Genomic DNA, 26,976 nt, shown 5'->3' on the forward strand with positions numbered 1-26,976 from the left:
GGTTTCACCATGTTGGCCAGGCTGGTCTCCAACCCCTGACTTCAAGTGAGTCACCTTGCCTGGCCAAAAGTTTTTACTATTAATGAAGCCCACTTTATCCATTTTTTCTTTTGTTGCCTGTGCCTTTGGTATATCTTCTCTTTTTTATTTGCTTGCTCCTTAATTCATCTTCATCTACCTTTTTTTGTTTTAAACACATAGAAGGTTACACAAACATATCTTCCTACTCAGCATTGGTTTATAATTTACTATTGTCCTGAGAATTTCAGAAAGGAAAAGAATTCTCGCTTCCCTGGCTAGCCTCTTGGAGTCTTGATGTGCAAGAAGAAATGCTGTTGTGAATACAAAGAATGATGAGGAAGTGTACAAAAGTTGCCCTAGGCTGGCTGCAGGGGTCCAGCAGGCTGGCTACACTATTCTGTGGTCAACCTCTTACAAATGGGGTGCTCCTGTGCGTCTCCATGGCCAGCTGCCACCAGCCCCATGGTGTGAATGGCAAGGAAGTAGGGACTGGCGGCTGGCTGAACTCCAGGATGCAGCCTTGGCTGGCAGAGAACCAAAGGCCGAGGGGGAAAAACACTCTTGTGTATGAGAGAAATAATGCTAGCTCCAAAACCTATAATTCACAAGTTTAAAAAAAATTTTTAAATATAAAAGATTTTTCAACCAAACTATGCTTTTATCTTTAGGTTCTGAATGGGAGATTGTTCACACAGCTAAGCTGACTGCAGAAGCCAGGCCAGTTAAAACAATATGCAGGCAGCTCTCCTCCAAGTAACCAGAAACTGTTGGCTCAAAGGAGCCTGAACTGAGGAACCAACCTGCTGGGAGACGTTTTCCAAGCAACAGCCTGAATGTAAATCCTCCCGCTGGGGAATGGCACTTTGGCAAATGAAGACCCTAATTAGAGATGGAAGGGTTTCTATTTTGTTTTTCTTTAATCCTTACCCTGGGGCCTTTGCAGGGCCACCATGTCTCTGCTTGTGTGCAAAGAAATTTCCAGCTTCTCTTTGTAACAAGATCCTCTTTTGGGAAAGAAGCAACAAGCCGACAATGTGGGCCCACCACAGCCGGGGGACCCCGCAACCAGCCTAATCCAAAACAAAAGGCTTGGTCTGGGCTGGAGCAGCTGGGTCACCTGGATTGGCCAAGTCGTTTGAAGTTGCTGGCCAAGTTGGGTCTTATGTTGCCCCTGCCCCATGAGACACTCAAATCCGTGCTTAGAGTGCAAGTGAAGTTTCCTAACTTCCAAAGGAGAACAGCAGTGTGAACAAAATGCAAAACAGCAAGGGAGAACTGTAGCTCTGAGACACTAGGGCCAAGGTCCAATTGAAATGGGTGCAGAGCCCTCTTCTCAGCCTTCCACTTGGGTCTTCACTATTGGATCTAAACAGTGAGGCAGAGGGACTATACTCTCTTTCAAATTGATCACCTTAGTTCTCAGAACATCCAGAAGTATTGCATGTGTGGAGAACCTGCCCACGCCAGTGTTGTTTTGTTGTGGGTGCATCATTGACTTACCCAGTATCCTCAGGGTCTTAGAACTGATGATTCTGCTCAATATCATTTCTCTGTGGCCCTGGAAAGGCAGCTGAGTAGAGCTTTTTGGGCACAAAGTATTGAGCTGGTCAGTGAATGATAGAATCAATTTTAGATAGTTGTGGATAACTGAAGTGAAAACAAGGATGTACCTTTCAGCATCCTTCACATTCATAGGTATAGGAAGGGCCCCCATCGAGGGCTGTTAACTTACTTGTTAAATTCACTACTTACTACAGGATGCTTGTGTCTAAGTGACTTCAAAAACTTGTGAAGGGGAATTACACATTTTTTAGTCTAATATAGAAAGGATGCTTCTTCCTAATCACAGCTCCATGCTGAGTCTCAGGCAGGGCTCTGTCCAGACAGAATCATCTCTAATATTTATAATTCTGTGAGCTGGTTGATACACTACACTGCTTTAAAGATGAGTACATTGAGACTCAGCCGGGGCAGGAGCAGGGGGAGTGCTAAGCCACGGACACTAGCCATGCCTCTGTCCCAGGTTAGCTCCAGACCTCCTGCTCTTTTCATCAGTTCTGTCCTTTGAGTTACTTTTTTTTTTTTTTTTTTTTTTGAGACGGAGTTTCGCTCTTGTTACCCAGGCTGGAGTGCAATGGCGCGATCTTGGCTCACCGCAACCTCCGCCTCCTGGGTTCAGGCAATTCTCCTGCCTCAGCCTCTGCGTAGGCAGAGTAGCTGCGATTACAGGCACACGCCACACAGCTAATTTTTCGTATTAGTAGAGACGGGGTTTCACCATGTTGACCAGGATGATCTCGATCTCTTGACCTCGTGATCCACCCGCCTTGGCCTCCCAAAGTGCTGGGATTACAGGCTTGAGCCACCGCGCCCGGCGGTCCTTTGAGTTACTTAAGCCTACTGATGGTAGACTACATGACAGACTGACAGGTTCCTGACCAACAGTCTGCCCCTACCCCCTCATTGTTGGGAAGCCCAGTGCTGTTGAAGAGCTGCCCATTCCTGGTTGCCACATACTAGACAAATATGTCCGCTGCATTTATTTCCCAGAAGTCCTCAGCTTGCTCATGCTGTCTAAAGTTAGCTTTCAGGGAATCCCAAGATGTTTCTTTTTCAGCTCTCTGCTTGTGGTCAGGCCGCTTCAACTTGGGAGAAAAATGGCCCATTCTGTTTGTTGTTGGGCAAAATGATGACTATGAAGAGTATCCCTTCCATGCCAGTAACTTCCCCTGTTCTGGCTTCTCAGTTTAATTTTCAGTGAAGCTTCTAGAAACCACTTAAAGTCATTGGGAAACAGTAACATCCAGGACTATAAAGAAAACTGGGTTTGTAGATGCAGCATTGATCCCTCTAAAAAGATAAGGCAAGACAACACATTACCCTTTTGTCTTTGATTTTATTCCTTGGTTCCTTGGGACGTGTGCTGATAAAATGGGAAGATGCGGTGGCAAGTTTTACCCTTTGTTATTATTGAAAAAATCTTTGCCAAGTTACACTTACAGATAATTTAAAGCTGTATCCAACCAAAATGGTGTTAGTAGAAGTGTTAGCTGATAATTTGGATGTCAGCTTGCACTTGTACCTAATGAACAGCTTGACTCATTCCTGGCTAAATTTATGACAGTGTTTGAAAGGGGACTCAGATGTCAAGAACCGGACTGTATCACAGATTTTTAGATTACCTGTATAGGCCATAAAAGTGTGATTATATGGAGTAAATTGAATAATACTGGATTTTTGGCAATGCTGCTTCATTAGCATGAGGCACTGGATGGGGTAGGCCTAGAAGCCTGGTTAGGCTGAGCGCGATGCTCTAACATAAGCAACCACGGGCTTCACAGAATATTGGTGGTAGCCTTTCCCAGGATGGTCTTGCATTGCTAATAATGTTTAAAATGTCTGTGTTCAGAGAAAAACATTATGAAAGTCTTAATAGTCTCAATATTATCCCATAAATAGCTTTTCCCTGGATTTTTCCATCTGTCCTGGTCATTTCTGTGTCACTGCTGTAAAGTCATACAGCCATTTCAAGTGTTGCTGTGACAACAGTAAGAATCCCAGCCAAAATCTTGTCCTCAGGAAGAGCTGAGACATGTCACTCTAATTGTCACTGATGGTTTTCTTGCTTTGGGGTCGTGTCTTATCCCTTACCCCCTCATTTAGTGACATATTTGGTGATATTGAGTCATCTGAAGTCACTTGTTTATGCCCTGAATGTCTCTGCTGGTTCCCTGAGTGGCTACAGACCCCTGGCCTGCAGGAGTCGTAGTACAGGCTTGGGTGATGTGATTCCTGATGTAGGTGGGACCCCCTAAACCAAGAGCAGTTCAGCAGCTGCAACTGCTCAGAAGCTAGGCTTACAGACCATCTCCCTGCCACTCCATGTCTGAAAGAAAGCAGAGATGCTTCAGCCTCCTGGCTGCACTTAAAGGTAGCCTGGATGCAGTGAGCTTGACTAAGTATTTCCCTTTTGTAGCTCAGTGTAAAGTACAGACTCTGTTTTTTGTATTTCATTCATAAGCACTGCTGATACAGTACTTATTAAAGTAGATAAGTTCACAGCCCTCCTGGGGCTCCTGGTCAGTAGAGGGGACACAGAGATAACAAGCAAGTAAACACAAACACAACAAACAGGGCAACCGCAGATTGTGATGCAGCTGCAAGGCCAACAAACAGAGTGAGTGGGGCATTTCTCTGCATAGGTTGCCTTGAGCCAAGAGCTCAGAGTCAAGGTTCCTGAAAGAAGAGAGGGAAAGTTTCCCACCCCCCACATCAGAGTTTGCCTGCCTCCGCTCCCTCATCTGTTCTTTGACACATCTGCAAGCTGGGGTGTGCTCTGATGCTTCCTGCCATTCTGTCACTTTCTAACCCATCAAACAGCACTTTGCTACCATATAAGTATTAGTATCTGCCTCCTGTCTGCTAAATAATAAAATGAAGGCACTCAAGTTTTACAGAAGGTTGGCTGCTTTATTTTAGGTATCTCGTTAAATATTCTCTACTTGACTATTGTGTGGCAGTTGCTTTTAAATCCTCTGAAATTTGCATAATATGCTATGTGATACAAAAGGATGCATATGTAAAACCTTTATTTTTCTAATAATCGCCTATAATTTATCAGTTTGAATTGTTTTAATGTTTAGTGTAGCCTAAGAAGTCCAAAGTTTAATTGAAATTCAGTTTTGATTTTTTTTGCTTTGGGTTAATACTCTTACTTCCAGGCTGGGCACAGTGGCTCATGTCTGTAATCCCAACACTTTGGGAGACCAAGGTGGGCAGATCACCTGAGGTCAGGAGTTCAAGATCAGCCTGGCCAACATGCCAAAACCCCATTGCTATTAAAAATACAAAAATCAGCCAGGCATGGTGGCACAAGCCTGTAGTCCCAGTTACTTGGGAGGCTGAGGTGGGAGGATCACTTGAACCTGAGAGTTGAAGGTTCCAGTGAGCCAAGATTGCACGACTGCACTCCCACCTGGGTGATAGAGCAAGACTCTGTCTCAAAAAAAAAAAAAAAAATTCTTTCTTCCAGATTTCTTTCCCTCTTCCATGGTTTTAAGAAGGGAAGGAACGCCAGTAATGATGGCTCACACCTGTAATCCCAGCACTTTGGGAGGCCGAGGTGGGCAGATTGCTTGAGCCCAGTAATTCTAGATCAGCCTGGCCAACATGGTGAAACTCTGTCTCTACAACAAATACAAAAATTAGCAGGACGCAGTGGTATAGTCTGAGCTACTCAGGAGGCTGAGGCAGGAGAATTGCTTGAGCCCACAAGGCAGAGGTTGTAGTGAGCTGAGATTGTACCACTGCACCCCAGCCTGGGTGATAGAGTGAGACTCTCTCAAAAACAAACAAACAAAAAGGTAGAGGAGGGTAGGAAGGAAAGGAAAGGCCAGGCATGGTGACTCATGCCTATAATACCAGCACTTGGGGAGGCTGATGCGGGAGAATAACTTGAACCCAGGAATTCGAGACTAACCTGGGCAATATAGTGAGACTCTCATTTCTACTCCCCTCAAAAAACAAAAATGAAGAGAAGGAAGGAAAGAAAGAAGGAATAAAAAAACTGATCAAAACTGAAACTGGCTTGGCTGATAAGAGTTTTATCTTATACTCTGAAATGAATAATGTTGCAAGAGATCAAGTGATCATTACTAAGTGATGCCTCTGGTGCTAGTGAAGATTGTTATCATAGTTCATGCAGACCTGCACAGTGCATTGACCTCATGTTCACATGAAGATCTAAAGACCAGACCAAAGAAGTATCCTCTCAGCCCCTGGCAGGTGCATTCTGGGAGGTGAATTGGTATATGACCACCTTGAAGAAAGGTGAAAGCCTAGAGACAGGTTGTAATGGGTTAGAAATTTCTCTTTAGAAAATAGTGAATTAAGGAAACAAGGTTTTGCTAGGGCAGAGGGTGGGAGCTCTAGCAAATAAAAGGTTCTACCAGAACCCACTTACTTTGTTCTACTAAGTAAAGTCTTGCTAACACTGAATAATTATAATAGAGAAAGCCTGAATGAGACCATCCTTTTACTGGTTCAATAAAGGTTAATTTAAGGACCCAGTGGGACTTGACAGAGCTTGAATTTAGGGATTTTTGCAGATTACCTGTTAAAGCCATGAAAACAGAAGTGTATTTGTTCTTTAATATGTGTATGACCTCTTAGTATTTAAGAGTGATTACTGATTAACCAGAGAGTTTCAAAGGAGATGTTTCCATATTCAGATTTAAAGAAGTTGCCAGCAGCTGAGAGAGCTGGCTTATGTTGGGATGAGCTACGAGCATAGTAGGGCTGCTGTGTTTCAGAGCATTGTTCACCTGGAGAAACTTCTTCCTCTGTCAAGCACCTGTAGCATCCTAGGGGTTGTGCCCAGTGTTGCACTAAAGCCACCTCTGCAACATGTTTTCATTCAAGAAACGAAGTGGGAAGGAAAAGTAACACTTGCCTAGAAAGGAAGGTTGTCTGCTTCCTATATTCTCTATGAAATTCAGACAGCAACTCTTTTTCCCCCACAGATGGCATTAAGGACAGAGCCATTGAGTGTCAGAGACAGGCTCAGCCTCTGGAGCCTACTTGTCTGTTTCCATTTCCAAAGGCGGGATGTTTTCCAGGCAGAGATCTGTCAGTTTTATGAGGGCCAAAGATGCATTAGCCACATAGGATACACCTGTGTAGTATTTTAAAGTGTAAATTAGTTGCCAACACTTGAATTGGAAGATTTAATATAAAAATCCACATTTCTGATCAGGCACAGTGGCTCACACCTGTAATCTCAGCACTTTGGGAGGCCGAGGTGGGCAGATCACCTGAGGCCAGGAGTTTGAGACCAGCCTGGCCAACATGGTGAAACCCTGTCTCTACTAAAAATACAAAATTAGCAGGGTGTGGTGGCGGGTGCCTGTTACCCCAGCTACCTGGGAGGCTGAGGCAGGAGAGTCACTCGAAACCCAGGAGGCACAGGTTGCAGTGAGCCGAGATCGTGCCATCACACTCCAGCCTGGCAGACAAGAGTGAGACTGAGTCTTAAAAGAAAAAATCCACATTTCTACCTTCTCTTGAAAAATCAGAAGGTCTGGCAGTGCTGGTGCCCCATTCCTCCTAGTAAAGGAAGCCCCAGCTGCCTGGAAGTCGCCCCCATCAGGCAGGCGTGCACTGTCCAGTATGCCACGGTGCCCACCACTCTGCTGTCTTCCTCACACTGCAGCAGCACATCCATTGCCACGAAGCTTACATGTGGCCCCTGTGGACAATTGAGTTTGCGCTCTGTGTTGTGTGATTTTTAAACTGCAGTGAGGAAGACCATCCAGGTTGTGTGTGGAAAGTTGAGCAAATCAAGTGTGAACACAGACAAATAATTTCTGACAGTCAAACAATAAATACGAAGAGGGACCAGAGAAAGGTTGAATTAGCAGACTTGTATACTCTGATTGTGTCAAGCACTGTAAGACCAATTTAGGGTGACCATATCTTTTGTCATCCAAGCCGAGACACTTTTGAGAATGGAAGGGGATGCTATTATTATTAATTATGGTGGGAGGAGAAATGTAAACTGGGGCTGTCCTGGGCATGCTAGGAAAGAAAATGTGGCCACCCTAAGCCTACGAATGGGACATGAAAACAGAAAGCTTACATTCCATCAACCAGGGTGAGTGGAGAAAATATTCAAAAGAGGGGCTCACACAGAGGCTACACTGGTATGGAAATGGTTATAGAAAAATAGGGCAAGGTTTTGCAGAGAAAAGTGCCTTTTAGATGTGTCCTTAAGCATGGGAAGGACTTTGAGAGGTAATGAAGGGTCCAGGAGAGCAACTGAGGTAACATGAATAACCTGTGCAACAGCTGGAAGATGTTTGCTGTAACTTTTCAGAAATGGGGGAATTGTGTGGGTGGAGCATCTGGTGCTTAGAGGGCAAATAGTGTGGGCACGGAGGGCAGACTGGTAGACTGGATCCAGACTGGACCTAAAGGAGAGTCTTGAACATGATAAGGAATTGAGACTTGAATCTGAGGATGAGAGGACAGCTCAGGGCATCATGTATGGAATGAACTGGAAAAAGGTTGGAGACAGAGAAACTGCTGCATTACAGGGTAGCAGGGATGCAAAGGGAGAGCCCACTTGAGAGTGATTCACTGTGGAGACGGATGTGGAGAGAGGAAGGGGAAGTGGTAGAGAGAGGCGAGGAAGAAGATTTGGGTTTCTAGATTTGCATGATGGTGATTCCTTTAACCCAAGACAAGCAATGTAGGTTTGGGAGAAAGTTGGCGACTCTGACTTTGATCACGACTAGAGCCCTGACTTTGACTTTGAACTGGAGCCCTCTGAACTCTAGCCCCAAAAAGGGTCCTGGGTAGAGATGAAGGTTGAGAAGTCATTAGATAGGGGAGTGTGTATTCAAACCAGGAGTCTGGAATGAGCTTGTCCAGAAAGAGTATAGAGTAAGAAGAGAAAAGGGGCCCAACACAGGACTTCAAGGAAAACGAGTGAGTGGGACCATGTAAGAGTCAGTAAAGGGAACCTGAAGACCTCAGAGAGAAGAAAACAGAAACAGGCTTAAGAGCACAAAGCAATGTAAACAGGCTGGTAGAATAGCACTAGTACAGACAACAACACGGGTGAGGTAGAATTGCATTGTGTATTCATTTAGCACAGGTGTATCAGTTAGCCTTTGCTGCATAATAAACTGCCCTTAAAACGTAGCACCTTAAAAACAACAATCATTTTCATTGCTCATGATTCTGTGGGTTAGCTGAATAGTTCTTCTGATCTGGGTCAGCCTGGTTGATCTTTGTGGTCAGCTGGTGGTTCCTCTGGGACTGAGTGATCTAGGATGGCTTCACTCACGGGTTTGGGGCCTCACCTAGGACAGCCGGGCCCTCTTAACATGTGGTCTCTTATCCAGTAGACTAGCCTAGGCTTCTTATATGATAGTTCTCAGGGTTTCCAGCAGCAAGAGAGGGCAAGCATAAACACCTATAAACTATTTGATCTCCACAAGCACTTTTCACGCTTCTGCTGGCATTATATTTGCTCATGTCCCATTGGCCAAAGTGACTCATGTGGCCAAGACTAAATTCAAGGGGTTGAAAAATAAACTCAATTTCTTGTTGGAAGGAATCATAAAATATTGTGGCCATTTTCTTTACTCCAAGAGGTGTGAATGTCTTGTGACACTTGGCAGGAGAAGATATTTGATACTTTGTGTCAATCATGTAACTTCCTTCCAGTTGAGCTAGGAAAGATTGAAGATTACAACAGAACAACTTAAATTCTGAAGACCCATTTGTTATATATTACAGAATTATTTTAGTTCTGTTCCATCTGAAAGGTGAAGGTAGTGCAGGGAAAAACAGTACCACTTGCATTCATGACACAAAGCTAAAGCGATTACTAAAGAAATTGATAATACCCAGTTCAAAATTCAGAGAGTCCTTTTTATCAAAGCAGTACTGTCTGATTTGCAGCAATTAATACCTTAGTGCCATGATTTATTTAATACTAGGTCAATGATTAGTAATCATTAATTGGTGCCTACCATGTACCCAAACTACACCAAGTACTTTACACCCATGAACTATTTGATCCCCTCAAAACCCTATAAAGGACAATCACTGTCTCAGTTCTACAGATGAGGACACTAGGGATCAAATATTAAATGTTTCACCTTAATTCTTGCCTGAGGATATCAGTAAGGGTGATAGAACTGGAAATAGGACGCAGGGATTTCCCTCAGGCCACTGGGCTCCCTTGACTGTGGGCAGGATTAGCAAGTATGCACTCCACTCCTCCACCTTGATTATCCTTATCTTGATGAAGTACAGTTGTCCCTTGACATCCATAGGAGATTGGTTGCAAGACCCCCCCACACACACACCAATGGATACCAAAAGCCATGGGTGCTCAAGCACCTTATATAAAATGGCGATAGTATTTGCATATAACCTATACACATCCTCCTGTAAACTTTAAATCATCTCTGATTACTTTATGATACCTAATACAATGTAAGTAAGTGCTATTATTAATAAATAGTTGTTATAATGCATTGTTTAGGGAATAAATGACAAGAAAAAAGTCACATTTAGTACAGACTTATTTATTTATTTATAAATCTTATTTATTTATTTATTTATTTATTTTTTCAAGACAGAGTTTTGCTTTGTCACCCAGGCTGGAGTGCAATGGCACGATCTTGGCTCACTGCAACTTCTGCCTCCCGGGTTCAAGTAATTCTTGTGCCTCAGCCTTCTGAGTAGCTGGAACTACAGGTGCACATCACCATGCCCGGCTGATTTTTTTGTATTTTAGTAGAGATAGAGTTTCACCATGTTCCCCAGGCTGGTCTCTTAACTCCTGAGCTCAGGCAATCTGCCCTCTTCAGACTCCCAAAATGATAGGATTACAGGTGTGAGCCACCTTGCCTGGCTGCAACCGTCCTTTTTCTTTCCCGAGTATTTTCCATCCATGGTTGGTTGAATCCACGGATGCGAAACCCACTGATAAAGACATTCCACTGTATACTCATGTCTGCTGACCTGGGGTCTGCCTGACTCCCAGAGTCCAGCCGGGGTCTGTTCTGATGGTCTAACTTACCCATTCATCCAGATTTCATTGAGAAGGGCTTTGTTTTAAAATACCGTAATCCCAGCTACTGGGGAGGCTGAGGCAGGAGAATCACTTGAACATGGGAGACGAAGGTTGCAATGAGCCGAGGTCATGTTATTGCACTCCAGCCGGGGAAACAAGAGTGAAACTCTGTCTCAAAAAAGAAATAAATAGAATACTGAGTCAGTTTTAGTAGATACCAGAAGGAGGTATTAATTTGCTTGGTCTGCATAATTTTTAAAACTGGCTTTGGAACTTTCCTATATTAACTAAAATTAAATGCTTTCACATGGTAAAAGGTTGTGTCAAAATAGTTTTGCTTTGAAGTAATAAGGGGCAATAATGGAAAAAGAATAGTTGAGGATTCTCTCCTTGTTTTAATTTTTTTTTTGAGACAGAGCCTCTTTCTGTCCCCTAGGTTGGAGTGCAGTAGCACAATTTTGGCTCACTGCAACTTCCCTCCCGAGTTCAAGAGATTCTCCTACCTCAGCCTCCTGAGTAGCTGGGATTACAGGCATGCACCACCACGCCCGGCTAATTTTTGCATATTTAGTAGAGGCTGGATTTCACCCTGTTGGCCAGGCTGGTCTCAAACTCCTGACCTCAAATGATCCACCCACCTCTGCCTCCCAAAATGCTGGGATTACAGGTATAAGCCACCTCCCCCAGCCTTGTTTTAATCTTTATTGAAGTGTAATAGACATGTGATAAACAGCACATATTTAAAGTGTACAATTTGATAAGGTTTGACCTACACACACACACACACACACACACACACCCATGAAACCATCACCCCAGTCAAAATGAACGTATCTGTCACTCCCCAGAATTCCCTCAGTTCCCCTTTAAAGTCCCTGCCTCCCTTTCCTGGCTTCCCTGCCAAATCCCAGACAACTACAGATCTGCTTTCTCCTACTGTACACTAGTTTGCATTTTATAGAATTTTACATGAATGGAATCATGCAATATGTACTGCTTATTCTGGTTTCTTTGACTCAGCATAATTATTTTGAGATACATTCATGTGGATTGTGTATTATATCAGTAGTTCATTCCTTTTAAGTACAAAAAGAGAACACTGCTTTCTTTACTCTGATCTTGGGCCAGGACGATTGAAGTTACCTGCAAATTGTACATTAACCAACTAATGGCAGTGAAAAGTTAATCTGTAACTTCATCTGTTAGCTGTTAACATGACCCCCAAACCTAACCTCCTCTTGATTATCAGATCCTGATCCCAGACACACTTTCTCTTAAGGCTAAAACTGAAGTAGGACTGCAGACTTGGGGAGCCTGGTATTTCTGAGTCTTGGTTGGTCCCTGCCCATCACTGGATCTGGTGTAGCATGTTCTCAGGATAGCGTGAGAACAGGGTTAGGTATGTGACTGTGTGTCCAGCAGTTAAAAACCCTGACTTTATATTATTTTGTGAAGTTTCAGATTGGGGAAAAAAACCCACAACCCTGACTTTAGTCAGCTGTCCGTCTTATAAGTTTGAGTTATGCAGATGTCCCAATCCCCTTAGAGGCAATCTCAGTAGGCTGGAGAATTTATTGTTGTTACAGAAGTACTCACTTTAAAATTTATTAAGTAAACTCAACTGGTATATTTGAAAATATTTTAATTTACCCTTCTTTTCAAGATTCCATTTCCCTTGTAAGCTGCCATACACCTGCCTGCTAGCAGGTCCTTTATAGTCAATTTCCCTGTAACAAATCACAGTGTTTTGGGTATAAATTTATGGGGTACCAGTATGATTTTGTTACATGGATATATTGCATAGTGGTGAAGTCAGGCCTTTTAGTGTAGCCATTACCTGAATTATGTATATTGTGCCTATTAAGTAATTTCTCATCCTCCACCCCCCTCCCACCTCCAACAAATTGGTTTTTAAAAAATTCTTTCTTTAAATGCTTGGCTTCAAATCTCCTGGTATAGGAATTCTGTAACTCTGATAAAAATTGCTTGAAATAATTCACAAAATGTTTATGTGTTTACTAGTAGACCCCGATTAAATATATTTTAAAGTTATTTTTGAAAAACTAACATTGGAGTCCCCTAAATTCTGATTTATTTCCCCCAAAACAAAAAATCTTCAATATTATAAAACTTAATGGACTTGACAGAAGTGGGGGCAGGGTTGACAGGAAGCAGTTGGCTCTGATGGAACACCCTCCCCTGCTGCCAGCACACTCTGACCTCAGGAAAGTCATGCCTCCTTTCCAAATCTTGGGCATGGGACTAGCTGTGCTTTCATCCCACTCCAGGACTGAGGGACATTTGATTCAGATGGACCATAGTCAAGGTCCCTGTTGCCTAAGAGACCCTCTTTGTCTCCCCGGCATGAGGACTGCAGTGACTTTCAAGTGGTCTACATTGGCTCCCAGGAGTGGAGAGCAGGCTGTTTCCCTTGCATGGGATACATTAACTCCCAGGCATGGAGAAGTAGGCTCGGTTCCCTAGGGTGGGCTATATTAGCTCCCACGAATGGAGAAGCAGGCCTCAGTCTCTCCTTGGGTGTGCTGCATTGTCTCCCAGGAATAGAGAAGCAGGCTCAGTCTCCTCTAGTGCACCACATTGACTCCCAGGTCCAGGAGAAGCAGGATCAGTCATTTATTCCATGTGGGGTCATCTGGCCAGAACTCTTCCCTCCAAAGGGAGTGGTTTGTGGTCCCTCTTCTGGATTTGGCTCACCAGTCTTTCCAAATGCCCCAGCCACCTGGTAGGTATGCAGTTTGATTTATTTAGCCTCAAAATACCATCCAGTACTCCATGCCTGCCTGATAGCTGGGTGCCTCTTGAGCCAATGTTGGCATATTCTACAATTACCTGCTTATTCGTGGGGTTACATAGTGCTTGTAGTTATAGCTCTCTTCACTTACCCACAAACCAGACTGCCAAACTCCTGGATCATAAAACAAAGTGTAAGCACCCTGGATCATGACCCAGCTCTTTTCCTGTTCTTCTTTTGAGACTTCCCTAACAGGAAAGGCTCTGGGTAATTGATAGAGATTATCCCTGATTCCCTTAATGTAACCTTTTTACTCTTTCCTTTTCCTGGGATTAAGCTGTTCTTTTGCAAGAAGTCCTTTTCTTTTTTTTTTTTTTTTTTTTTTTTTTTTGAGGCGGAGTTTCGCTCTTGATACCCAGGCTGGAGTGCAATGGCGCGATCTCGGCTCACCGCAACCTCCGCCTCCTGGGTTCAGGCAATTCTCCTGCCTCAGCCTCCTGAGTAGCTGGGATTACAGGCACGCGCCACCGTGCCCAGCTAATTTTTTGTATTAGTAGAGACGGGGTTTCACCATGTTGACCAGGATGGTCTCGATCTCTTGACCTCGTGATCCACCCGCCTCGGCCTCCCAAAGTGCTGGGATTACAGGCTTGAGCCACCGCGCCCGGCCAGAAGTCCTTTTCTTAATGACACAGTCATTCACCTATTATTGACCAAAGGAAGCGTTCCGACCCAGCTCCACCTTTCTGTGGTTCAGAGTCCCTCGAGTCTCCTTCATTATAACGACTTTTAAAGGCATTAACTGTTTTTTTCTTCAATTTTCTGCACTGTTAAAGGCTGTCAAACTATACTTTAATCTGTCTTCTTGAAACAGTAATTGCCCCTGTATTTGTTGGTGAATATAAGTGTTAATATTGAGTAGATGTTTTAATATTTGCTGAGGGTTCCCAGGCAGTGTGGGTTGCTACTGAGGTTTGCTGTTCACAGGGTAACAAGCTGAGGTCTGATACAAAGTGGAGAGGCATAGGTCCAGTCTTCTCCCTTTCTTCTTCTTGGAGTCCTGTGATGCTCCTCTCCTTCAGGGCACTTACCTCTGGCTGTGCATTTAGGATCCCTAGTATAACTACTGGAACTCCATGAGAAGAGACACTAGATCTTTTAGGACTAGGTTCTTTTGGTATACCTTCATGATATATGCTCAATAAGTATTTGTGAAATTAATGAAGTTTTGCCTGGAAGCACATAGCCACAAGACTGGGCTTTGGTGTAGGGGTTAGGGAACCTCTTCCAGAAAAAAATAAAATTTCAGGTAGTAACCTAAAAATGTCAGTAAACCATAGTGACTGCTTGGATGCTGTGTGCCAGAAACTAAACTGTGGGCATGACAGCTGCTACCAAAAGAGAGGGTAATCACTAAATAGTTGTTAAGTTTATGTGATGGTCATGTGAATGGATGATAATACCAACCATGTAACCCTATGCTGCCTTTTTTTTGTTTTTTTGAGAAAGAGTCTCGCTCTGTCACCCAGGCTGGAGTGCAGTGGCACCATCTTCGCTCACTGCAACCTCTGCCTCCCAGGTTCAAGCAATTCTCCTGCCTCAGCCTCCTGAATAACTGGGATTATAGGTGCCCACCACCACGTCCGGCTAATTTTTGTATTTTTAGTAGAGAAGGGGTTTCACTATGTTGGCCAGGCTGGTTTTGAACTCCTGACCTCAAGTTTTCCACCAACCTTGGCCTCCCAAAGTGCTGGGATTACAGGCATGAGCCACTGCACCCAGCTTCTATGCCACCTTTTGCTAACCTTTCCCCTTCATGCTACTTGGTGTGTCTGCTGCTTCCTCCAGCACGTTGGATATCCAGCTGCTGGCTGGCCTTCTCTTCCTCTTCATTCTGGCAGCTTGGTCTCCATGAAGTTTTTCCTGACTATACCAGCCCATGGCACACATCACCCCTGTCCTGCTCCTCCATTGCAGAACTGTATTGTACATCCTTCAAAATAATCCTACCCAGTTAAACTCTTAATCCATTTGTTGCCCTTGTTGGTCTAGTTCCCTTTTTTTTTTTTTTTTTCCATGGAGTCTTGCTCTGTCACCCAGCCTGGAATACAGGGGCATGATCTCAGCTCACTGCAACCTCCATCTCCTGGGTCCAAGTGATTCTCCTGCCTCAGCCTCCTAGTAGCTGGGATTACAGGTGCAGGCCACCAGGCCCAGCTAATTTTTTGTATTTTTAGTAGAAACAGGGTTTCACCATGTTGGCCAGGCTGGTAAACATGGTGAAATCCTGTCTCTACTAAAAATACCACAGGTGATCTGCCTGCCTCAGCCTCCTAAAGTGCTGGGATTATAGGCATGAGCCACTGCGCCCTGCCTCTAGTTCCATTTCTTTAACCTAGTGGATTGCAAGCCCCTCACTGCTTTGCAGCCTGAATGGGGCATTAATGGGATTGTGAACATAGGACAGAAAGTAGTATTAATAATTGTTGCTGTACCCCAGATGCCTGGTAGGGATGCTTGAAAGCACCTTTTTTCTCCAGCTAGCATCAGCTTTTGGGCTGAGGAAGGCTAGCTTGATGACTCTGCCACTTTTCTCCTTCCCCCTCCATCATCAGCACCATTGTAATGACTATTTATTGAGTACCAGGACTGGAATGCATTTGGAAGAAATAAAAGTATAGATTTGACACAGCCTTCATTCTGTTAGCCTATAGAAAGGTGATTATGGCACTTGTTATTTGAATTAGACCCGAAAATATAGGACATTTTTGGGTCTAATTCAACATAGGACATTCTGGGTTTAACTTATGTTTTATAGCCTAACTCATGACTGCTATGGCCAGTATCCCTTCTCCCACACCCCCAGACCCCATCAGTAAAATTGTTTCTAATGGCAGAGCTATCACCACTTATCGCAGAGAAGTGAATATTAGTTGGGCAGTTGACATACAAGTTCTGTGACTTGGTTAGCTCAGTTCAGACTATGTTTGAGGGCTTACTTCAAGAAAGCGTGTGTTTGTTTTTGAAAAATAGGACTTAAACCTGAAAATGGTGTCCTTGAGATTCTCATCTTTCTCCATTTTTATCCTGTTATCTCAGAAGACCCATCTAGAACTTGCATCAGTTGGTCTATCCTACTCAGGGTAGAGGCTCCTGTGCAAGAAGATCCTGGGGACTCCTGTGGCGTAGGGGCCAAAGGCCTGGACCCAAAGGTCAGGAGGACTTCTACCATGAACCCCAAAAGCTTGCTCCATATAAATGATTGCTCTTGTGCCCATGGCCATGTCCCCCCCACCCCCCTAGCATCTTCATGCCTGCTGGGTTCCAGGTGCCATGCCAACACCTGGTGACCAGAGGCTGCCTGTGATCATTGTTGTTTAGAGGCTTTGAATTGTGAGGGATCCAGACTTCTGCTTTGGGGGTATCTTTCCCCAGATACCACAAAAAGCTCAATTGTTTATTCCCTTGAAAAGACATTTCTCTTTAACAAGCGCTTTCCTTAAGTCTGAGTTAGAGTAGCATAAGTGTACAGAAATGTAGCTGAGAAAGGAATTGGGCCATTCTAGAAGGGGAAGAACAAGGGCTTGATGGGTTAGATTAAGAAGCACATTCCCAGCTCACCATCTCTCCCTCTCTGACTGCCTTAGCATCTTGGTCTGTGGTTACCCATCTTGGCTGCACTAAGAATTGGCCTGAGGAGCTTTCAGACCTACAAAGGCTAGATCTACCTCCGGTCCAGTTCCCCTCAATCAGTCTCCAGGGAGGAGTCTGCCCTCTTATTTTTTAATAAGCTCCCCCAGGCATTTTGATATACCACTGGGCTGACAGCCACTAACCACCCTCTGCCAGACTCATGCCATGGCAACATTTCTTGGCCTAAACTGGGATGTCCCTGCATGTATATGAAGTGTAGTGTGGTCATGTCGACTTCCAGAAGCCTTCAGGAGATAGATTCAATGTCATCCCCATTGCACAGATGAAATAAAACAGAAAATTCATCACAAGTTCACAGTCACAGAGATGGGTTGGTGAGCTAGGATTTCAGTCCAAGCAGTGTGAGGTAGCCCCTTTTCTTCCTGCCCTTCCACTCTGGCAATGCTAAAAAGAGCCTGGGTTGGCCAGCTTGGCTTTGGTAGGGTGTCATCAAACTGACTGCACCCAAATAAGAATAGTATGGCTGAGGGGGCCATGTGACTGCCCTTCTCTAGAGAAAGGGGTTTGATTCTGTAGCTGTTATAAATGATTTTGGTTTAAGGTGAAGAGATAATGAAACTTTCCTTAAACTCTACTAATACAAAATCACGCAAAAGATGTCAGTACCATAGGGTACACAGGGGACCATTTTGCAACAACTTAGGTCCTTAAGAATAATTGGCCGGGCGCGGTGGCTCACGCCTGTAATCCCAGCACTTTGGGAGGCCGAGGCGGGTGGATCACGAGGTCAAGAGATCAAGACCATCCTGGTCAACATTGTGAAACCCCGTCTCTACTAATACAAAAAAATCAGCTGGGCATGGTGGCGCGTGCCTGTAATCCCAGCTACTCGAGAGGCTGAGGCAGGAGAATTGTCTGAACCCTAGAGGCGGAGGTTGCGGTGAGCCGAGATCGCGCTATTGCACTCCAGCCTGGGTAACGAGAGCAAAACTCCGTCTCAAAAAAAAAAAAAAAAAAAAAAAGAATAATGAAGGATGAAAGTTGTAGTGTTGGTGAGCTTGCACTGGCTAATATGGCAATTAATATAACCCCTTTGGATGAAATAGTCTTTGACTAAATAGACCTCAATTTTTAAGCAGGTAACCCTATACAAAAGTAAGAAAATGTTCCACCCTGCCACCTCCCAGGGAGGGCCAGATGTGATGTAGTGAATGTGATAGGCAGCGAGGGGAGAAAAAAAAAATCCTTCCTTATGTTGACTACATGAGCTGCATGACATTTGTAAAGAGATATTTCAAGAGGAGGGAGACCAAATGGGTTAGGATAAGAGCCATCTGGAATTTCCTTGTGTTACCAGGAAATATAATACTTACATAAGCTATTAATGGAATGTTTGGAGGTTCAGCATTCATGTTGATATATGTGGATGTATCTCCATTACACTTGACTTTAGAACCCCCTGGGACAACATGAGTATTTCTCTGGCCTGGGATTATGGAGAGAGGCTTAGGTCAAATGTAAGCTCTTCACTTTGTGGCTGAGTGACCATAGGCAAGTTATGTAACCTTTGAGCCTCCAGCTGTAAAATGGGGATCAACACCACCTCCCTTGCAGACTTGCTCTGCAAATTCAGTACCATTTGAAAGCACTCAGTGCCTTGCCTGGCACATGAATAAGCACTTTCCTTACCTTCCCTCTTGGAGTCTCAGTACCGCTCCATGACCAAGCAAGGGGGACCATGCTTTAAGGCCCCCCTTTTAAACCTTCTGGACACAGGGTGAGGAGTCCAAGGGGAAGCCCCCATCTAAACCATTCCCAGCATCCCTAAACTCCCTTTAAATGACCTTGTGGTGGCTTCCAGCACTTACAGACCCTCTTCTAGGACCATCCTCCTGGAGGCACTGTGCACTGGCAGCATGCCTTTCTTCCCAAGGATGTAGACACAGCTTGGCCTGGGGTGTTCACCTGCATGTGTACAAACCCCCTCAAAGTGCAGGGTGGGCGAGGGGGTCAGCTTTCTCCACACTGACACTCTCTGGTGAGGAGCACCAAGGAGTTAGAAAGCTTGCCTGGAACCTATGTTTTAAGTTCTTATGAAGGTACATATGTCAAGATAGAAGAGTACGATACATTTTTTTTACTGGTTAGTCCTTGTCCCTTGTCCTGTGAGTGTTAGAAGCAAGCCTGCTTCTAGCATGCAAAAATGCTTTCATCCAAATTACTTTCCTCTTCATAAAAAGAAGAAAATTGTGTAATCAAAATCATCTTTTGCCTTTTCAATGAGTTTACCACCCGATTCAGCAGTTTTCTAACACCTTCCCTTGCCTCATTGTAAGTGTTGCCAGAGGGTGTTGGTTAGGTGGCCTCTAGTTCTACATCAGTCCAACCGAATCAGGAGAGGAGTTTTAGCATATGCATTGGACAGTCATACCAGAGGCCGTGTGCGATTTTAGCTTAGATTAGTGGTTCTCTGCCCTGCCTAAATTTTAAAATAACTGCGGAACTTCTTAAAAAATATTGCTGCTGGGGTTTCATCCACATAGATCAAATAATCATCTCTAGGGGTAGGTCCTGGGCATGAGTTTGTTTTTTCTTTAATTTCCCCAGTTGCTTCCTCAGTGAGACAAGGTTGAGAAGCACAACTGCCCCCGTGAGGAACTCAGCCTTCAGAGAGAGCCTGCCGGCCACCTCTCATCCTCCAAAGAGAGGCTGTAGGGTGTCCAGACTATGCAGGCACTGTGGTTGCTCGTTAAGCCTGATGCTGCCACCTAATTAACAGTTGTTTATATTAATTAGTTTCCATATGCATTGAAGGGGGGTGGTCCTTTTTGAAGTTTCTAGTTGCTGACTATGTAAGATTTGGCCTGAAGTGGGACTTCTGGAAACTCAGCCAAGATAACTGGCTTCCAGATTCTTCCAGAAGCTTATCTTCCAGGCATAGACAGGTAATGAAACAACCCAACTGCAGCTTTTCCATAACACCTTTCACCCCACAGTATTGATGGAACAGGAGGATGTGGACAGGCTTTCCTGGGTTTTTGGTGCTCCTTGTCAGGTGTTAAAACAAAGAGGATCTTTGTGTTTCTTGGAACTGGCCTAAACGTCCATGTTTAAGATTAAGATCTAGGGAAATACATTTCCGTTTGACACCCACTAGTTTCTGATTGTGAAAAGGGTACCAACCTGTGTAATGGCGCCGCGATACGGCCGCGGACTCCAGCCTCTTCAGTCGGGTTCCTTTAATTAGGAGAAATTAAGTGGGGCTGCTACATATTTTGAGAATAAGTAACACTGTTTAAACTTAGGCAGCCTTAACCACTAACTTAACCGCTGAATTCTCGCTGCTACATGTCTCCTAAATAGATCAGCATAATCTTAACTAGGACTTAAAATGCATCATCTTCGTTCCGGAACTCCGAACCTGCAGCCGACGGGAGCCTTTGGAAGCTTAATGACTTTAATTACGGCGAGAAATATCTTCTCCCAGTGGGGAGGGGCGCGGCTAGTGGCGAGAAGGGCACTTTCTCGGGTCAGAGAAGGCCGGATGGCAGCCCGCCTTGAAAGTCCTGGCCCGCTGGGTTGGGGGTTCGGGGGTGGGGAAGCAGTGCTGCTGCAGGGTAGGAGGGACCCTGTGGGGCGGTGCAGGAGGGGGGAGGAGGAGGGCTCCTGGCGAGGGGAGGAGCCGCGGGAGGAGGGATGTTGGCCTCAGGGCCTCGAGTTTTGAGCTGTGTTTGTGGCTTCAGCGCTTTGATCTCCTGCCAGGGAAACCTGGAAGGTCAGGCCGGGCTGCAGCCAAGCCCCGGAGCGAGGAGCCGGTGGGTGGAGCGGGCAGCACTGCGCCACCCACCCTCACCTCCCAGTTCCCAGGGCAGCCCTGGCCTCCCGCCTCCCCCTTCCCCTTTACCTCTTGTGTGTTGGTCTCCTGTAGGACTTAGATTAAGGGGCTCCAAGTCGTGAAAATAAGCCAGCCAAATGCCCTGCAAGTTTGACTTAGTAAAATCATGTAGGTTGTATATACTTTAAAAGAAACCAGATTATTTTTTTAAGCTGTGTGCGTCCCTTTCCTCCACCCTCCCCACCCCCACCCTAGTACAAATGACCCAAGAATCGCAGGTGATTCCCCCTGGTGGCTGAGTGTTAGGTTCTAGTTTGCCTCCCCACTTCTACCACAACCCCCCTCCCTTCCTGGCACCAGGATTTTCTCACTGGTTACCCATGTGCTCTGGTGTGTGACCTCATTTCCTATGGAATGAAAAGTTTCTGTCGGAAAACAGGGCCCTTGGTGAGACAGACCTTGGGAGCCCCCTTGCCCAGAGAGAATGTCCTGTGTCATGCAGTGACTCATGCTTCAGAGAACAGCAGCTGACCAGAATGTTCAAGAGCCTGGTGCCTGGGTGGTCACTACCAAGTGAAGAACTCGAGGAGGAGGAAAGGAAAAAGTGAGGAGTGAGGATTTAAAATCCACTTAGCGGCCTCCAGAGGGAGGGGTATAACAGGACTCAAAGAGCCTGGGCTCTCTGGATGGGGTAGGACCTGCCAAGAGGGACCTATGGGCGTCAGGCGTGGCCAGTCCCTTGTACCAGCTGGGTGCTCTCCATCGTGTTAACCGCCCTTTTCCCCTCCCTGACCGCAGGAGCAGGCCCGGCAGTGGCAGCAACAGAAACAGGGCTGGTTCCTGCCGCCTTGCATTTCAGCAGTGACATGTTCCAGGCTCTGGCCTTAGATGGCTGTGTCTCTCAAGCCTATGCTTTGGGTCTCTTGTTACCCCAAATTAGGCACCATTGAGTTGTAGATTTTGAAGCTGTGGTAGATTTTGCCACCAGTTCACCCAGAGAGCCAAGCTCTAGAGCTTCACACCAGGTAGGGAAGGCAGCCAAACCTGCACTTTCCTGGGGTTGGGCCCCTGTGTGGTGTGGCTGTATCTCTCCAAAGGTTGCAGGTTGTACTCCATCAGTCTTTTAGGCTGGAGGAAAGTCAAGGCCCCCTAGTGATTAATGGGAGGAGGCTGTAAAAATTCACATTTCCATGCAGCCTGTTCTTGTGGACATGGCCAAGGGTAGTCATCTGGCCAGCTTTCTTTTGGTAAAGGTGCTGAGGGAGGCCCCCATTCCTGCTGAATGGAAGGAACAAACACTGCAAGTGGTTGGGCTTGTTTTCTGAGAGCTTTGATATCCAGAGATGAGCACACACGGAGGCCTGGGACCTGGTACAGATCCGCAACAAGGCCAAGCCACTTTTAGTGCCAGGGGTCGAGGTTGGCCAGAGGAGACACAATGTCTGCATTTGAACTGACAACCAGTAAAAAGGCTGTCAGAAAATGCTACAGCAGAAGATGGTACCAGTAATAAGAAACCGAATCCTGAGAATCTAAGGTGTGCAGAATGTTGTGTTCCAAGAAGACTTGGTAGAAAGCAGGCCTTTCTCAAGAGTCAAAGGGTGGAGACAGGTGGCCTGCAGTGAGCTGGAATCAGTGCTTTCAGTAGCAGGGCCCAGAGTGTTTGATGCTAACCCCTAGGGCAAAAGCTGATCTTTTAGGTTAATCAACAAACATTTCTTGGCCATTTACCCTGTGCCAGGCCTTTTGCTGGGTTCTGGGAATTCAGCAGGAAAGAAGTCTGACACACTGGCTGCCCTTTAGTGAAGGAAGCATTTAAAGTAAACAATGACAGTGTGACATCATAAGTGCCACAGTGGCAGAGCACAGCATAAGGCCACTGGGCACCGATGCCTGAGGGAATAACACCTGAGCAGAAAGAGAGAAGCGATAAAGATGAGCCCCATGTGTGTGGGGTGGGGAGGGTAATGTACTACTCATGGCTGGTCTCCGATTGCCCCAAATTAGGCCACCACTGAGTTTGGAAATTTGAAGAGAACTAAAAGCAGCTCAATCTAGGCTGGGTGTGGTGGCTCATGCCTGTAATCCCGGTACTTTGGGAGGCTGAGGTAGGTGGATCACCTGAGGTCAGGAGTTCAAGACCAGCCTCACCAACATGGCAAAACCCCATCTCTACTAAAAATACAAAAAATTAGGCCAGCTGCCGTGGACATGCCTGTAATCTTAACACTTTGGGAGGCCAAGGTAGATGGATCACCTGAGGTTAGGAGTTCAAGACCAGCCTGACCACCATGGAGAAACCTCGTCTCTACTGAAAATACAAAGTTAGCCAGGTGTGGTGGCACACACCTATAATCCCAGCTACTCGGGAGGCTGAGGCAGGAGAATCACTTTAACCCAGGAGGCAGAGGTTTCAATGAGCTGACATCGTGCCATTGCAATCCAGCCTGGGCAACAAGAGCAAAACTCCATCTCAAAATAAATAAATAAACAAATACAAAGAATTAGCCAGGCATGGAGGTGCATACATTTAATCCCAGCTACTCAGGAGGCTGAGGCAGGAGAATTGCTTGAACCTGGGAGGTGGAGACTGCGGTGAGCTGAGATTGTACCGCTGCACTCCAGCCTGGGCGACAAAGCAGAGACTCCATATAAAAAAAAATAAAGAAAGAACCTCAGTCTAGTTTGTTTGACTTAGGAGTTCAAGTGTTGCCACTAATTGCAGCACAGTCATTGGAGAAGGATGGTGCAGGTCAGATCCATGATTGAGATCAGTCCCTCTGCTACTGCATAGAGACTGCTGGGGAGGGTGCGGGGGGCGTGCAAGATGGGCTGGGTTCAGGAGCTCCCAGAGGAGAATGTTGTTGGGACTCATGTGAGAAATCTGGTGTCCTGGACAGGGTGGCAACAATGGGGATGAACAAAAACGACAGATGGATTTGGAAGCCAGAATCAGCAAAATGTGGTAAGCCATTGGGCATAGGTGAAAAGGCAAAGGGCTGCAGTTTTGACTTGGACCTGTGGGTGGGAGAATGGAGGAGATAGTGTACCTCCTTGAGGAGGAAGCCCAGGTGGTAGGGAAGTAAGGATTGTATGAAGAGCAGGCCCATGGCAAGATACCTTGCACCCACATCTACCTGAGCAAGAAATGACTCACAGATGCCCAGGACAATGTGCTCTGCTCTGGGAATAGCTGCAGACGTAACTTGGGGACCCAAACTGAAGCAGAATACTGATGCCAAGTCCTGAGAACCAAGCCCTGGGACTCTGGTGCCATTTCAGATTCTCCATGAGCATGGTTTCTGCCCCCTTCCATCACACTACTTATGTGTAACTCTGTCAGAGAAGAGCCCCAAGTGAACACTCACTTGGATAAGAAGGGAAGAGACCTCAGTGTCCTCATGCTGCTGCTTGCTAAGCAAGATCTCTTCACCCAGGACAGCAGCAAGTGTGCTATGACAGACAATTCCAGAAGGTCCTGGCTTGTGTCTTCCTTGGGATGCCTGGCACACAGCTGGCTCTCTTCAGTAGTTGTCAAGTGGAACTGTATACTTGAATGTTTCCATACTGATAACCATCTCATTTAAATTATGGGTGCATATGCCATTTAGTAATTGGTTTCCAAATGAAAATGTAGGTCTTCTGTCACATCCTTTAGCCTTCTACCTGTGAGTTAATGTGAGGGGGAGTGGGCTAAGGGGATGATACGCCTCTCACCTTGGCATACCACGTGTCATGGAACACTGAGTCCTAAAGCCTGCTGCATGGAAGGGAGAGTGTTAACAGGAGTTGCTGCAAATAGGATTTGTATCTGAAAAAATCCTAAGATGCTGGGTGAAATAGGAGCCTCTAGCATATTAATGATGTAAATGTCAGGGACAGCTCTGGAATATGCAGCATTTCTCAAAGGACACTGACCAGGAAAATTGTTCCCTTAGATGCACCTTGGGAAAGGCTACCATAGAGATATGAGGCAAATGAACCCATGTTCTTAATTTCTTACCCATTTGCCCTTGGAACTAAATGCACATGCTCTTCCTTATGACTCTCCTGGCCTCTTCAGAGAGGGCTCTACCAACACCACGAGCAGGGTGTGTGCTTGGTGAGGACAGAGGTCTGTGACCATGCTTGCTGCTTGCTGCTGTATGAGGTCCCAGGGTCTAAAACACATAGCAACCAGGTAATAACTTGTGGAACAACTAAATTAATAAATGGTTAATGCAAATAGAATTTGACTGTGTTAATTTGAGTATGAACCATCCCCAGGGCAGTCTGCTTTGTTAGGCTTTTTTTTTTTTTTTTTTTTTTTTAAATAAGAGTCTTGCTGTATTGGCCAGGCTGGTCTCAAACTCCTGGCCTCAGGCGATCCTCCCACCTCAGCCTCCTAAAGTGCTGGGATTACAGGTGTGAGCCAACACACCCAGCCATGTTAGGCTTCATGGGGCGTACCAATGTGGTCAATAAGGCCTCCCTCCTGGCTCCTGGAAGTTTCTGTTAGTCTCCAAGGGTATGCCTGGCACCCAGGCAAGGCATTTATATATAGGACTCTATACCCTTTGACTCAGCAGGACCACTTGTAGCTATTTTGAGGACAGATGCCACCAGAATATGAATACAAGGAATAAATACAGTACTGTTTATAACAGAGAAAACATAGAAATCCACTACATGCCTGTCAGAAGCTCTGACAGGAGCTCTGAATAACCATATAATGGAATGATACGTATAGATGACAGGAAGAATGAACATTTTCCCATATCAATGCATATAAATATTGTTGAGTAAATTGTTAAGGGGGGAATAGAGTTCAGAACAGTATATGTCCAATGTATTTATTCAAAAATTTTTTTTAAACAGATGGGGTCTATGTTGCCCAGGCTGGCCTCAAGCTTGGGCTCAAGCAATCCTCCTCAGCCTCCCAAGTAGCTGGGATTATAGGTACTTATCCAGCATATTTTAAAGTACATTTTGGTGTGTGTTTTATTGTTTTTATTGTTTTATTGTTGCCGAGATCCAGGTTTAAAAAAAATGGAGGATATAAACCACACTGTTATGTTAAAAGGCTGGGATATAGGGAGTAACAGATGAGTTATTTTTTGCTTTCAATTTCTGAGTTGTTTTAAATTTTTCATATCACGCACATATTACTCTTATAAATAGCAAAAATTCTAAAGATGATCGTATTTTCAGGGGAAATGCATCACAGGAGTGGTAAACAACAGAAGAGAAACCCTAAGATATTGGAGCTTAGAGAGAGGTGTCTTACCTCTCCTTTGGCTGAGGAGAAGCACCATTCGTTTTATGGAAAAGGCTGCACAGGAACTTGATGTTGAAGGATTAGTAATATTTGTATTAATACGATCAACTCATTCTGGTTCATTCTAAAGTGTCTTTCTGCCTGTGAAGTATCATCATCTAGAGAGTTATTCTCAAACTGATTTATTTCTCCTTCCCACCCAGCTCATCAACAGGCCACCTAACCCAGAAATTAAATCTGTTGACAAATTTACCTGCATTGTCTGTGCCAATCTGTCTATCTTGTCATTTATGCAGATAAATAAGAGTTGGATGGGTATGTAAGGAGGGACATTAAAATTCAGTGTGGATTTTATTGAGATTCTTAATAATCTCTGTATTCTTTGGCACAGGGCCTATGTCCTGTGGAAACTAGAAATGAAAACCAGTATCTATTCAAATGTAGTATTAATTAATCAAATAAACCAATACAGTATTAATTAAAATTTAAAAAACTGGAACAACCCAAATATCAGAAATACATGTGTAGAGTATAGAAAAAAAAAAATCACAGCCATTTAAAATATTTACAAAGAATTTTTTAATAACTTAGAAGTTTATGATAAATAAAAAAGCTAGAATGCAAAATTGTATAGGCAAATGCAGAAATGTATAGGTAAAATGCAAAAATGTAGAGGCAAAAAAGTCTGCTTGGGGCTCCCAGAAGTCTGCAGCTTTCTGTAAGAGGTTGAAGACACGTCTTCATGTTAGTGCTAACAGTCCAACTTACGTGGTTATCCTATGGTCCGGAATGTGGGACAAATGAGATTTTTAGTCAACTTTTGGGTAATTTCCTATTAAGTTGGATTCTGTCACAGTTTTCCTACA

The 26,976-nt window shown here is 44.9% G+C and overlaps 1 protein-coding gene and 1 long non-coding RNA gene across 2 annotated transcripts in view; one reads left to right on the top strand and one right to left on the bottom strand.

Annotated features, from left to right (window-relative positions):
* The window catches only part of ZNRF3 (zinc and ring finger 3), a 170,914-nt gene that overhangs the window by 123,284 nt on the left and 20,654 nt on the right, over positions 1-26,976 (top strand). The gene's annotated exons all lie outside the window — the stretch shown is intronic.
* Positions 14,868-21,309, bottom strand: LOC135271302 (uncharacterized). The gene is made up of 4 exons (XR_010339417.1): positions 21,225-21,309; positions 20,923-20,995; positions 15,540-16,926; positions 14,868-15,501 (listed from the first exon to the last, which is right to left on the bottom strand). It is a non-coding gene; the product is annotated as an uncharacterized LOC135271302 (long non-coding RNA).

The sequence above is a fragment of the Aotus nancymaae genome, unplaced genomic scaffold (assembly GCF_030222135.1).
Source record: "Aotus nancymaae isolate 86718 unplaced genomic scaffold, 86718_ANA_hifiasm-v0.15.2.pri h1tg000076l, whole genome shotgun sequence".
Classification (NCBI taxonomy): Eukaryota; Metazoa; Chordata; class Mammalia; order Primates; family Aotidae; genus Aotus; species Aotus nancymaae.